Below are 15842 nucleotides of genomic sequence, written 5' to 3'. Positions count from 1 at the left end.
GAGAATGGAGACTTCCAGCAGCTCTGCCAACCCAAGAACCTGTCATTAGTCTCCAGCTTGGTCGTAATAAAAATAAATAATAATTATGGTGAACAACTATCATAGCACATTAAGTGCTTGTATGCCAGCCACTGTGTGAAATGACTTTCATGCATTATTTTATCTAAATATCAGTAAGTGGTGTGGCTCTTGTTGACTTTACTTCAAAATTGTCACCCAATCTGTCAGCATCTCCCATCAGTGCTGCATGTAGAATGCATTGCCCTTTGGACTATGTTGCCTTCCCTCCCTCACTGTTACTTTTGTCTTTTGCTGAGACTTCTGCAGTGACCTCCTTGCTGCTTTTCTTACTTCCACTCTCTTCCCCTTTCTCATGTTCCCATCTGTTCATTGCACAGCAGCCAAAGCCCGTTTACAAAATATGTAATCCAATTGCATCATTTCTTGTTCAACTCCCAAACCCCAAAAGCTTCCCAACACACTCAGATTTACATGCAAACTTCTTACTTTGGATAGGAAGACCCACAGGATGCTGCCTTGCCCACCTCTGATAACTCTCCTGCATGTTGTTTATGTGGCCTAGCCATGTTTGTCTTCCTTCTGTTCCTGCCACAGGGCCTTTGTGTTTGTCACTTCTGTTGCTTGAAATACAGATCCCCATTCTTCACTTTACCCATAGTCTCTCTTCATTTCCGTACCTGTCTAATGTAAACATAAATATGTTTCACAGAGACTTTCCTGAACATGCAGCCAACTGCCTTCTTCACTCCATGATTCACTATCTCTTTACCATGCCTTTTCATTTATCACTGCCTGACATTAAGGTATATATTTGCTCACTATCTGTCTTCCTCACTAGAATGTAAGCTCCAGGAAGACAGAGACTTTGTTATAACCCACATAGACTGTGTTCCCAGTCCCTAGTAAGTGCCTGATATAAAACATGGAAGAATCCATACAATAACCCTAAGTGGGATAAACCATTGTCCCCATTTTATGGCTGGTTAGAGTAGCAGTTGTCTTGTGATTTGCAGCTGGCCAAATGTCATCATGTGATTTATCCCTTGCAGCATCTCTGTGACAGAGGCAGGGCAGCTATTATGATTATTCTCTCAGCTTTACTGATAACAATACTAAACCCAGGGGTATTTCCAAGACTACACATATTTGTTGTACGTGACGGAACCGGGACTGAAAGTACCATGCTCTTTTCAACACCATGCTGCTGCCATGGTTATTGGTTTGTTTTGGTTCGCTCGAGTTTCGTAGTAAAAGAGGTCTTTGGAAAATTCATACTTATAAGAAGTGTACAAAGAAGCTTTTGCTGACCCTTAGTGAGAAGCAGTTGGAATGGCCCCTGAGGGCTGTCACTGGCCTGGTGTCAACCAAGCGCATCTCCTAATTGGAAAAGCAGCTGGAAGAGATAATGGGAGATGAGAGGTAAATTTTTGGGGGCAGATGAGTGTTTAGGGGGTAGATAGTAGTGGCCCCTGGGTTCCTCATAACAACCCCCCTATTATTGATGTTACAGGCAGCAGCTGTGGCCAGAGATGTGTCTGTGATATCAGTGCTTTTTCACCAATTAACTCAGGGGTGAATAGGAGAGTATCAAGTCCACACATAATCAGCAGTCATCCAAATTAGTCCTTTAAGGGGAGAAATAATACCACTATCCCATTGTCTGCTTAAATCTTCAGCTCCTAGAATAAAGACCAACATCCTTTCTATAGTCTAGAAGACACAGCATGTTCAGCCTCAGCTGTTATGGCCCTGTCTGCACCTCCAGCCTCTGGGGAGACTAACTGCCCCTGTTTTCTGGAAACTGAGAGGTTTCCTGGGACATGGGACTTTCTCTGCTAAAACTGGAACAATGCTGGGCAAACTGGGATGGTTGGTCACTCTGGTGTTTACCTTTCTGCCCTATCTATTCATGTGGACCTTTCCTGATGTCTTGAATAGAATGAGAACTATTCTACCTCAGGGCTCTTGTACAGGATGTTCTTGTACAGGGCTCCATGTGGAATGTTCTTCTCCCCTTCACCTGACAAGCTCATGTTTAACCTTTAGGATTTATTGCAAATTTCACTTCCTTCTTGCCCTGTTTCCACTGTCTATGTTCTGAAATACTTCTTCGCAGGACTTTGAACACCTGTGTGCTGGGATACTAAGTGAATGAATGAGTAAATGAATGGGTAAATAAATAAGCAGATTGATAGGTTTTTAGAGGTTTTTTTAACTGATGTATAGCATACAGAAAAGTGCATCAGTGCATACAGTGTACAGGTCTGTGTATTTTCCTAAGATGAACACATAGACTAAGAAGTGGAAAATTACCAGAACCCTGTCAACCCCATTAGGCCGTGTTTTAGTTATCTATTGCTGCATAACAAACCACCTTAAAACTCTGTGACTTAAAACAAACACTGTTTATTTATTCTAATTCTTCTGTGGGTCAAGAATGTGGGCAGGTCTCAGTTGATGAGTTCTTCTGCTATATCTAGTGTTGTTTGGGTAAATCAACCAGCTGCATTCAGTTAGCAGCTAATCTCCACTGCTATACACACCCAAGAAGGCTTTGTGCAGATGTCTGGTGCCTCAGCGCTTCTCCATGTGGCCTCCCTTTCTCCTTGCAGGTCCTCATAATTCAGTGCACTAGCCTGAGCTTCATAACTGTATGCCAGCTATCTTCTCCATAGAGTGAAAAAGTGGAAGCTTCTGGGCCTCTGGCAGGCTCAGGATTGGCACAGTGTCCTCTCTGATGCATTCTACAGTCAGAACAAGTCACAAAGTCAGCCCAGGGAAGGTGGCACCATGTGTGTACAGGAAATGGGGCAGTGATGATGGCCATTTTTGGAGCTGGCTTTTCACATGTCCCCATCTCATTACTGCATATTCACAATTATAACCATTGTCCTCACTTCAAGTGCCATTGATTTGTTTTGCCTGTTTTGGAAATTTACAGATGTAATGTAGTATGTATCATATTAGTTATCTGTTGCTATGTGACAGATTACTCCCTCAAACCTAGTAGTTTAATACAACATTCATTATCTCACAGTTTTTGAGGGTCGGGAATTCAGGAGCTGCTAAGCTGGACAGTTCTGGCTTGGGGTCTTCCATAAGGTTGCAGTCAAGATGTCCATCAGAACTGGAGTCATCTGCAGGCTTACCTGGGGCTGGAAGAAATACTCTGAAAAGCTTAGCTCATATGGCTATTGGCTGGAGGCCTTAGTTCCTTGTTATGTGCACATCTCCCTAAGACTGCTGATAACATGGCAGCTGGCTGATCTCAGCATGAACCGATACGAGAGAGAAGAGGGATTTTCTTTTATGATCTGGTCTCCAACTGTCACTTGCACTTTCCTTCTATTTGCTAGTCCAGCCCACACATAAGAGGAGAGGACTTAGATCCTACTTTTTGAAGGGTATGCCAAATAATTATGTGGACCTGAAACCACCACAGTGTTTGTCTTGGTCCATTTTGTGCTACTATATCAGAATACCTGACACTGGATAATTTATACAGAACACAAACATATTCTCTCATGGTTCTACAGTATGGGAAGTCCAAGATTGGTGTGCCAGTAGGTTCAGTCTCTGGTTCCAAGATGAAACCTCATTGCTGCATTCTCCAGGGAAGCTGTTCTCATATGGCAGAAGAGCAGAAGATAGACAGAGAGAGAATGCCAGCCCACTTCCACAAGCCCTTTTTATGGCAGCATCAATCCATTCACAAGGGTGGAGCCTCTATGACCTAAACAACTCCCATTAGGTCCCACCTCTCAGTACTGTTGCATTGGGGATTAACTTTCTAACATGTGAATTTTGGGGGACAAATTCAGACCACAGCAGTATTCTTGTTTTTTCCTTCACCCAACATTACTTTTGCAAGATTCATGCATGTTGTTTTATTTAGCTGTAGATTATTCACTTTTAATGTGGCAACGGATTACATTGTATGTATGTATCATAATTCATCTGTTATATTGTAGGTGGACGCTTGGATTGTTAAACATTTGGGGCCATTGTGAAAAGTGCTGCTATGAATAATCTCATACTTATCTTTAGTAAAAATATATAGGCATCTCTTTTGAATATTTAATTTGGAATGAAATTGGCACTCATACAATATAACAATTGTATATGTTCAGGTTTAAAAGATAGAGTCAAACACTTTTCCAAATTGATGGTAACAGTTTATGTTCCCATGAGCGGTGCATGAGTGTTCCAATTGATCTACATTCATGATGTTGCTTGTCTTTTTTATTTTAGCCATTTCAATGGATGTGTATTGGTATACTATCATGGTGTTAATTTCCCATTCTCAACTGACAAGTGAAATGGACCACATTTCACATGCTTCTTAGCCATTTGGATATCTTTTTTGTGAAGTGCCTGTTCAAGGTGTTTGCCCATTTTTCAATTGGGTTTTTATTTTCTTATTGATTTGTAGACATTCTTTGCATATTCTGAAAATGAGTCCTTGCACAGATATGTGTATTGCATATATCTTCTCCCACTCTGTAGCTTGCTTTCTCATTCTTTTAATAATGTCTATTGATTTAACAGAAGTTTTAAATTTTAATGCCGCCCAAATGAATCAGTCTCTCATTGATTTTTAGAGCTTTGTGTATAATTTTAAAATATATTTTTTGTTCCTCCAAATCATAAAAATATTGTATGTTTTCTTCTGGAAGCTCTATCTTTAAAATTGATATATACAATCTATTGAAAAATGTTTTTCTTTAATGGTGGGAGACAAGGGTATAGTCAATGTTCTTCTTTTTTTTGGCATATACATATCCAATTGACCCCACACCATTTACTGAAAAGCTCTTTCTTTTCTCAGTGCATAATAGCACCACAAATTAGGCCTCTCTATATGCGTGGATCTGGTTCTGAACTATGTTCTTTTCCATTGGTCTATTTGTCTCTTTGTGACAATACAATACTGTCTTAATTCATATAATTTTATAATATGATTTAGTATCAGGGAACATAAGTCCCCCAACAGAGTTCTTCTCCTTTAGAATTTACTTTGGTTATTCTTGGCCATTTGCATTTCCATATATATTTTAGATTCAGCTTGTCAGTGTTCATAAAAGGTGTATTGGAATTTTAATTGAGACTATCTTAAATATGTGTCGATTTGAGACAGTTGACATCTTTTCAATATTGAGATTTCCAGCTTATAAAGTTGGTATATCTCTCCATATTTTTAGTTCTTATTTAATGTATCTAAGTATGATTTTAAAATTTTAGTGTAGATATTTTTCATAGTTTTAAAATACTCTTAGCATTCAAAGTCTTGTGATGTCCTTATAAATGGTAATTTAAAAAATCCCATTTTCTATTACTTTTTTCTCATACATGGAAATACAATCAATTTTGTATATATACTTTATATCTAACTATATTGTGAAGTCCATTTATTCTAATAGTTTGTATTGATTCATTTGTGTATTCCCAGTATGTGTATTTCTTCATTTTTAACTCTCACGCAGTTTTTTTTTTCCTTGACTTATTTTCCTAGCCAGAAATTCTGGTACAAAGTTAATGAAATAACAATAGTGGGCACCTTTATCTTGTTTCTAATTTCAAGAAAGAAATTTTAATAATTCATTATTAAATATGGTTTTTTGTGTTTTTTATAGGGAATCTTTATAAGACTAAGAGAGTACCTCATATTACTAGTTTGCTAATAATATTTTTCATAAATGAGTGTTGAATTTTCAAAAACTCTAAAAAACAGCTTGAGATATAATTCATGTACCATACAATTCATCTATTAAAATTTTTAAAAATTAAAAGATTATCATCAGTAAAATTGACTTTTTCTTTTGGTATGCAGTCTTATGAATTTCAGCACATTTATAGATTAATATAAAAACTACTATTGCAAATGGCAACAAAAGCCAAAATAGACAAATGGGATCTAATTAAACTAAAGAGCTTCCTCACGGCAAAATAAACTATCATTAGAGTGAACAGGCAACCTACAGAATGGGAGAAAATTTTTGCAATCTACCCATCTGACAAAGGTCTGATATCCAGAATCTACAAAGAACTTAAACAAATTTACAAGGAAAAAACATACAACCCCATCAAAAAATGGGCAAAGGAGATGAACAGACACTTCTCAAAAGAAGACATTCATGCAGCCAACAGACACATGAAAAAATGCTCATCATCACTGGCCATCAGAGAAATGCAAATCAAAACCACAATGAGATACCATCTTACACCAGTTAGAATGGTGATCATTAAAAAGTCAGGAAACAACAGATGCTGGAGAGGTTGTGGAGAAATAGGAACACTTTTACACTGTTGGTGGGAGTGTAAACTAGTTTAACCATTGTGGAAGACAGTGTGGCGATTCCTCAAGGATCTAGAACTAGAAATACCATTTGACCCAGCCATCCCATTACTGGGTATATACCCAAAGGATTATAAATCATGCTACTATAAAGACACATGCACATGTATGTTTATTGTGGCACTATTCACAATAGCAAAGACTTGGAACCAACCCAAATGTCCATCAATGATAGACTGGATTAAGAAAATGTGGCACATATACACCATGGAATACTATGCAGCCATAAAAATGGATGAGTTCATGTCCTTTGCAGGGACATAGATGAAGCTGGAAACCGTCATTCTCAGCAAACTATCACAAGGACAGAAAACCAAACACCGCATGTTGTCACTCATAGGTGGGAATTGAACAATGAGAATACTTGGACACAGGGTGGGGAACATCACACACTGGGGCCTGTTGGTGGGTGGCAGGCTGGGGGAGGGATAGCGTTAGGAGAAATACCTAACGTAAATGATGAGTTGATGGGTGCAGCAAACCACTATGGCACATGTATACCTATGTAACAAATCTGCACATTCTGCACATGTACCCTAGAAATTAAAGTATATATTTAAAAAAAAACTACTACTGCAATAAACATACAAAACAGTGCTAACACCTCAAAGACTCCTTCATGTTATCTTTTTATAGTCACACTCGCCTCAACTCCTAAACTCTGGGAACTGCTGGTCTGTTCTCCATAACCCTAGTTTTGTCTTTTAGAGAATGTTATATAAATGGAATCATATGATAGAATATATATATATGATATCATATGATGTATATATATACACCAAATTTTATCAGACACTTTTCTCTGCCTCTTTTTGGATATCATGTGACTTTTTTCTCCTTTATTCTGTAGTGATTAACTACATTGTTATTTAATGTTAATTCAACCTAGCATCCTTGAATAAACTTTATGTAGTCCTATGACATATTATCATTTTTGTATGTTTGAGATACACTTTGCTAATATTTTGTTTAAGGTTTTTGAATCTAAATTTATAAAAGAGATTAGTGCTGAAATTTTCCTTTCCTGTAATATCTTTTTCAGGTTTTGGTACAAAGGTAATGCTGGCCTCAATGAAATTTGGAAAGTTTTACCTCTTTTTCTGTTCTTTGGAAGATTTTGTGAAAGATTTGTGTTTCTTACTGCTTGAATATTTGGAAACGTTCATCAGTGAAGCCATCTGGGCCTGGGGTTTCTTTTTGGGGGACAATGTTAATGGATTAAATTTCTTTACTACACAAAGAAGTATTCAGATTTATTATTTCTTCTTGTGACATATTAGGTAAGTTGTGTATTTCAAGGAGTTTTCCAACTTTATCTAAATAATCAAATTTATTTGTATAGCATGTTCATGATATTTTGTTATCTTTTTATAACATTTTAATCTCCATTATTTACAATTTGAGTTTTCTCTCCTTCTTTTTGATGTGTCATTTCAAGGAAACAATTATTAGCTATATTGACTTTTTAAAACATTTGCTTTCAAGTACATTGATATTTGCTCTTGTGCATTTTTTAATTTAACTTTCTTTGTGTTTGACTTGCTGGGTTTATTTTTCTAGATTCTTTAGTTGAAATCTTATTTATTTTTAATAATTTGTCTTTCTCATAAATGAAATTAAGGCTAAAAATTTCCCTGTAACTATTGTTTTAGCTTCATCCCTCAAGATTTTACCTGTTTTATCTGTTACATCATTTAGTTAAAAATATTTCATTTTGTTTAGTGTTTCTCTTATGACTCATGGATTCTTTATTCTGAATGATTTCAATTTTTTGAGATGTGACAAGGCTTGCTTTATAACCTAGAATATGGTCCATTTTGTTAAACATTTCTTCTATGTTTGAAAAAAATACCCTCTGTATCTGAAATTGTTGAGGACAGTGTTTCATATATGTCAATTTGGCCAAATTGGTTAATTTTGTTAGTCACATTTTATGTATTTATAGTATATTTTTTGGTCTTTTTTTTCCTCTGTAAACTATTGAGAGAATTGTGTTAAAATCTCCCACTATAATTTTGTATTTATCTACTTCTCTTTTAGTTTTGTATATTTTTTTGCTTTACATGTTTTGAAGGTATGTTATTAGGTGTATATATATTTAGAACTGTGACAGTTATATCATTATGAAATGTCCCTCTTTATCTGCAGACTTCACGCCTTAAAGTCTACTTTGATATTGTACTATAACTACATCATCCGTCTTAGTTCATGCTATGCATAATACCTTAGACTGAGTAATCAATAGAAATTAATTGCTTACAGTTCAGAATTCTGGGAAATCCAAGACCAAGATCCCAGCATATTTGGTGTCTGGTAAGGGCTTGCTCTCTGTTTCAAAGATGGCATCTTTTTTCTGCCTCCTCACATGGCAGAGGGGGCAAACAATCTCCCTCAGGCTTTTTCATAAGAGTACTAATCCCGTTCATGAAGGTGGAGCCCTCATAACCTCATCACTGCCCAAAGGCTCTACTATTAATACCATCACTTTGGGGTTAGATTTCAACATGATTTCTGGGGGACACAAACATTCAGACCATAGTGCTATCTTTCTTCTGATTATTGTTTGCATCAATCTTTTTTCTTTTCTTTTTCTTTTTCTTTCAATCTCCTGTGTGCTTAGATTTTGCATGTGACTCATGTAAGCCGCATAAAGTTATTTTTAAAAATTTAATTAGGCAATTTTGGTCTTTTGATTGAAACACTTCATTTACATTGAATTTAATTATGGATATATTTGCGTTTCTATCTATCATCTTATGTTTAGAATAATATAAATATATCCCACCTATTTTATATTTCTTTTTCTCACATTTTTGGCTTCTTTTAGATTAACAAAATCCTTTTTATCATTTTATTTTTCTTCTCTTCACTTGTTAATTGTACATTATTTTATTATTGTTTTAGTAGATACCTAGAGATTACAACATAAATATTGTCTTATTCCAGCCTAAAATGAATTATTACTTTCATCATTTCTCTAATAGTACTAGAACCTTAGAACATTTTAATTCCACTTACTCCCTGCATCTTTTGCATTAGTGTGGTCATGCAAAACTACAAATATATTTATTGTATACATATTCAAAAACCACAGGACATTACTATAATTGTTTTGTACAAATCCATTTTCTCTCTCTCTCTCTTTTTTTTTTTTGAGACAGAGTGTCACTCACTCCATCACCCAGGCTGGAATGCAGTGGTGCAATCTCAGGTCACCTCAACCTCTGCCTCCCAGGTTTAAGCAGTTGTTGTACCTCAGCCTTCTGAATAGCTGGAATTACAGGCATGCATCCATCACACCTGTCTAATTTTTGTATTTTCAGTAGTGATGGGGTTTCACTATGTTGGCCAGGCTGGTCTTGAACTCCCGGCCTCAAGTGATTCACCTGCCTCAGCCTCCCAAAGTGCTGGGATTACAGGGACAATTGATTTTCCATGAACATTCTTTTATACTTACTTGTATATTGACATTTTCCACTGGACCTTACTTTTCATTGCAATTCCATGTTTCTCTCTGGGATAATTTTCCTTTGGCCTGAAGAAATCTTTTAAATATTTAAGTGAACTTTTGCAACTAATTTTCCCAGGTTTTATTTGTATGAAAAAGTCTTTATTTCACCTTTATCTCTGAAGAATGTTTTCTCCTTGAGTTTAAAATTCTAGGTTAGCAGTATTTTCCTGAAAAACATTGAAGATTTTTTTTTTCTATTGGCTCTAGCATTCATGTTTTCTATTGACAAGTCAATTGTTAGTTTTTCTGTTGGTCTTTGGAAGGAAAGTTCATTTTCCTCCTCAACTGATTGTAAGATTTTCTCTATAGCTTTAATTTTCATTAATGTTACTGTGATACCTTAGGTTTTCTTTATATTTCTGTAGAACATCTTGAATATGTCTGCTGACATCTTTCATCAGTTTTAGAAAGTTCTCTGCCATTATTTGCTGAAATATTGCTTCTGTCCATTCTTTTTTCCCTCTCCTTTCAGACCACCAATTTCCATTCTTTTTTCCTTTCCATGCTTCAGTTTGGATATTTTCTATTGATCTATCTGTTAGCACGGGTCAACAGTCCTGTATTCTGCCTTGTTAAATCTGTGGTTAAATCTGACTAATGAGTTCCTAATTTTAAACATTATCTTATTATTTAAAGAACATGGCTGGCACTTTTGGAGGCCGAGGTGAGGCTGGCAGTCAGGAGATCGAGACCATCCTGGCTAAGATGGTGAAATCCCGTCTCTACTAAAAATACAAAAAAATTAGCCTGGCTTGGTGGCACATGCCTGTAGTCCCAGCTAGTGAGGACACTGAGGCAGGAGAATTGCTTGAACCTGGAAGTCAGAGGTTGCAGTGAGCCAAGATCGCACCACTGCACTCCAGCCTAGGTGACAGAGTGAGACTCCATCTCAAAAAAAAAAAAAAAAAAGAACATCTATTTATTTTATTTTTTAGATTGTGTTTCTATGTTAAAATTATTTATCTCATGTCTATTCATTTTTGTTATAAAAATTAAAGTTATTAATTAACTATGATGCTAATCATAATTATTTTATGCCATTTGCCAACTAATTTTAATATCTGGATCCTGTTGGTATGTTTCTATTGTTGAGAGCTTTTTCTCTTGGTTTCTAGTCATTTGGTTATTTCTTTTGGTGTACCTAGTAATTACTGAATTTAGATACCCCAAATGGTTTTGTCCTCCTCTAGATAGGATTTAACTCTTTTCTCTGATGGGAATATAGAGCCATATCTGATTACTCCAATGCAATCAGTGTCTATATTGAGTTGATGGTGGGTTGCAGTCCTAGCAGGCTGTGGTAAGGCTCAGTCTATTTTGATTAATCTCTGACCTATCAAGTTTTTTTTTTAAATTTCCTGTAAGATCCAAGTATATTTTATAAGTACCCTTTTCTTGGAAGGCCCAGAATGCAAACTTTTGTCTCATGAGACTGTGTTTTTTAAGTTCCCACCTATACTTTTTGGCTTACATTTTGTGTAGCCTCAGAATTCAGCCATTGTTGAGAGAAAACAAGTCCATTTTCTTGAGTACTCCCAAGTGTCCAACAGAACTCTGGGCTGGATTTTATGTCCCTCTGTAGTGGCCGTTCATCTAGTTTTTCACTGAACTTTACATAAGATTATTAGCCTCCTTTCTATACCCAGAATTGGAAAAGCTGCCAGGGTAACAGCACTCAGTGGCAGCCAGCTTATTTCTCTAAAGTTCTTTCTTTCCTGGAATCTTAGCCCTCTAATTCTCCTTGCCTTCGAAGCTCTCTACTACTTCCAAATAGGTGATGTGATGGGCGTGAGAGTGAACCTCACAAATATCCAATTACTGGGAGCATAACTGATCAAGATCCCCAGTTGCTGAGTTCTGAATTCTGTCACTGCCTTTGTGCTGAGGTCACACCTTCAGTGGGTTTCTCTTAGCCAGTGACTGAGGGTCCCAGGTCTATAAGGCCAACCCAGTCCTGGGAGACACAGGACTTCTCTACCAGCTGACTTAGATTTGGGGCCTCCCTGATGGTTTTGCCTGGACTTCCTTAGGCTGCACCACAGTCTAGGACATCTCCTCCTTTCCCATTCTCCTTCACTTGCCATTAGACTCTTGGATCATGCTCTGATGACTCTCCCTTTTACCAGCTGCCTTTTTCAGGCTGCCTCCGTTTTCTTTCACAAGGCATTTTCCCCAAGAAAGTCACTGAAGTACCATCATATCTTGATGCTTCTTGGAGGATTTGGTTTAATATAGGCTATTTATGTGTTTTGTCAGCCATTGTGGCTGTTCTACATAGAAACCACCAGTTACCTCAGCCCATTTGGATGCAGATGTCTCAATAAACTTTTGAATTATTAATCTATTCTTTTTTCCCAATATTTTTCTACTCCCTTGTTATTTTAGCCAAAATGCAAAGAAAATGGGGAGTCAATTTTCATCTTTTATTTCAGAAGTTGAGGTGAATATACAAGATAAATAGGATTCATGAAGAGGACCAAAAGGGCCGATTTTCTTGCTCTAGACAAGAAAAAATCTTTCACTGGGCACTAGCTGGGGAGAATCAGAGGGAGAAACACAGAGTTTGCTACTAGTGTGGAACGGTGAAGTGGGCGTGTTCCTTGTCTTCCCTCCCCACCCTGAGCAGCTGGTAAATACCACTGGGGTGAGAGGGGAGTGGGGGATGATGCAGCCACCAGAGAAGCCTGAGTCCCACTGCTTTGTTGTGCCCAGGGAAGCAGCAAAGCCCTAGTCCTCCATCCATGAATGGTGCAGTGACCGGAGGGTAGATGGGTTGCAGCAGCCAGAGGGTAGATGGGGTGCAGTGGCCGGAGGGTAGATGGGGTGCAGTGTGAGTCTAGGCAGAGCAGATCTGAGAATGCCCCACAGGGGTTCATTTGTGAAGCCCCAGAACACTGGAAAAGAATCCCCCAAACCTCTGGAGTCCCTGAAAGATTAAGTTGCCAGATAAAACTCAGGGTGTCCTGTATTCTTATCTGTTAAATCTGGCAACCCTACTGAAAGAGGGATGGAGACAGAGATGGCTACTGATTGAAGAGTCCTGGAGGCTGGGGTGAGAAGGCATCACATTGACCTTGTTGAAACTTACTGGCAGCCCAGATGCCCCTGAACATGTCTCATCAATGTCAGCAGAAATCAATGCCAATGATCGGTGACTAGAGGGAATGAGGACATCATAAAAGTTGTCAGTTGGACAGATGACACCAAGGACCCCTCCCCTCCCTCCTCCTTTGCTTGACCCAATATAAACCCTCCTCCCTGAATTTAGATGCTACTCTGAGGAGAAAGGGCAGGGAGGGGTCCTTAAATCAACTGGGCTTAACCTGAACTCTCTAAAGTTACATTCATGCCACTGGTGGATGGAGCTTAAGATAGAAATTAAGTTCAAGTTAGAAAAAATAGAAGTTATGTTTTCACATGCCTGCACTTCGGTTTGAGAAGTAGGCATCTGGAGTCCGGGGGATAATTTAATTTTTTGTAAGAAGGATTATGGATTCCTCAGTAGATGATAATCTCTTTTAGGGTAAGGTCATCATTATTACCTCTCTACCTCCAGTTTGTAGCTCAGTGTCTGCACATGTAGGTGCTTTGTCTCTCCAAAAATTCTTCTATATTTATTTTGCTGCCTGTCTGTACCTGCTCCCTACTGAATGTGAGCTCCCTGAGGGCAGGAACCTGCTCTGCCTCCTGCTTAGCTAGACCTGTAGAACTTTGCCAATCTTTCTTTACCTACCAAATCTGATCATTCCACATAGAGCATTAGACTCAAAGCTTTGAACTGGAGTTACACACTTGGGCTCCATGTTTGCTCTATAACCATCTTATAGTTGGAAAATCTTGTCCCCTCTTCAGAAGCTCTGGCTTTTTCACCTCAGCAATTGTAGGTGGGGTGTTTTCTGTGTGCCGGGCAATGCCAGGTATGGGGAAAACAAAGAGGAGTCCATCTCTATCTCAAAAGGGCTTCCTCTCACCAGGAACCTGACAGGTAGGTGCCAACAAGACAGCACAGTAACACACCAGGGTCCTGGTGTGTTCTTGCTACAGGAGGGAGCCGCCCGTTGTGCCAGAGAAAGCGAGGCAGGCTTCCTGGAGGAAAGCCATGTGAGCTGGGCCTTGGTATTTGAGTAGAATTTCCCCAGCTGCACTGAGGGGTGGTGGGTGGGGGGAGATGGAGAGACAGAGGAGGGAATGGCATGTGGCAGGCCACAGAGGCAAGCTTGTTTTGGGAGCGGCGAGCAATTCAGAACGACTGGAGCCTCTGGCTCAAGGATGGAGATCTAAGTTACCTAATATCTAGGGTGAATTTCTCGTTTGTGTTTTGAAGGCTCAGATAAAGGTTCTTATCTTTCATTTCTTTCCCTGATTAAATAATTACAGCATTATTGCTGCTTTCATTATTTTAACTCGATTGAAGCCTCTGTAGATTCATAATAATCTCAAATTTTTTAAAGATAATTTATCTGCCCTGTGCAGAGAGCATCTCTGTTGGGAAGCACTGGAGGTCAGGACCTGCCCTAGACAGGAAAGGCAGAAGTTGCCTGTGACCTTAGGAAACTCTGTTAATACTTTGAGGCCATGCAGCTCCGAATGTGCTGGAACAGCAGATCATAATGGCGTCTCAGAGCTCCTGACAGCAGCAAATGCTTCTGAGGGCAGCAGGAAGTCTCCAGGACCCTGGGAAATTCCTGCCTGATCTTAGAAGCAAGGCCCTTCACTCTGGCTCTCCAGAGCCCCTGTGTGAGGAGACAGGCCCGCCATGACACACAAGGGAGAGTTGAATTGCTCACCACTCCCAAAACAAGCTTGCCTCTGTGGCCTGGTACATGCTGTTCCCTCCTCTGGTTCTCCATCTCCCACCACCCACCACCCCCCAGTGCAGCTGGGGAAATTCTACTCAAATACCAAGGCCCAGCTCATATGGCTTTCCTCCAGGAAGCTTGCCTCGCTTTCCCTGGCAGGAAAGTGCAGATTCCTGGGCCTCGCCCCACACCTTGGAATCAGAATCTCTGGGGTGTTGGCAGAGGAGCTCAGAATCTGTATTTTAGCATCAGAGAAGGGAAGCCCTGTAGGGGAAATGGCAGCCTCTAGGGCCAGGCCAGGTCCTGCAGGACAGCTGAACGTTGGCCTTTCAGGGGAGCCTGCAGGTGATGGAGGGGAAGGCAAAGCCTTCGTGGGCACCAGGGTTGCCTTCTAGGGAGGTAGGGTCAAGGGAGAGTGCCTACTTCATTCTCCTTTTCTCATACCCCCATCCTCCAGCTGGCCCTGTGTGCTGGGCACACAGGGCTGAGCTCAGGCTGTCTGGGGTTGAGTCCATGCCTCACCCCTCATGACCCACATAACTCTGAGAAAATCTTTGAAAAGGCCTGAGCCTCAGTTTCCCTACCTGTAGAGTAGAGATTGTATCTGAATGAGTCGGTAGCACTCCATCAGGATTTGAGTCCCTGTGTCATTTGTTCCTTTGAGAGATTGCCCCTCTTCCTGTTTCTACCCTCTGTGCCCTAAGACAAGGGCATGTGTGGGAAAACAAGAGCAGAGATGCTGAGAAGATGAGAATGTTCTTCTGGCTTCTGCACACACTTCTCAGACAGTTCTCCTCTGTTCCAAGGCTGGCTGAGACTGGACAGCCAGTGAGAATGGACAGACCTCTTGTCCAGAAGATGTTTGAATCCAGAGCTGTGCTGTGCTTGGTCCCAGCATGCCAGGGACCTTGTTCCTTGTCACTCCTCATCTGGCACTCTGTAGCCTCCAAATCTCCTGGAAGATGTTGAGGCTTTTGGGCCCCTGGGCCTCTATACCTGCCAAAGTCTCCCCACCTTATCCCCCCACAGCCTTTTCCACACCTCCTACCTGCATTTCCATGACCCAGTCTGGTTAACTCCAATATTTCCTTTCCATTTTTGATAACATTGTCTCCAAGAAGTCTTCTTGGCTGACACCTCCCCATATTCAAGCTAT

Source organism: Pongo abelii, chromosome 8 (assembly GCF_028885655.2).
Source record: "Pongo abelii isolate AG06213 chromosome 8, NHGRI_mPonAbe1-v2.0_pri, whole genome shotgun sequence".
Taxonomy (NCBI): Eukaryota; Metazoa; Chordata; class Mammalia; order Primates; family Hominidae; genus Pongo; species Pongo abelii.
The sequence above is the reverse complement of the archived record's forward strand: the minus strand, read 5'-3'. Positions refer to the sequence as shown.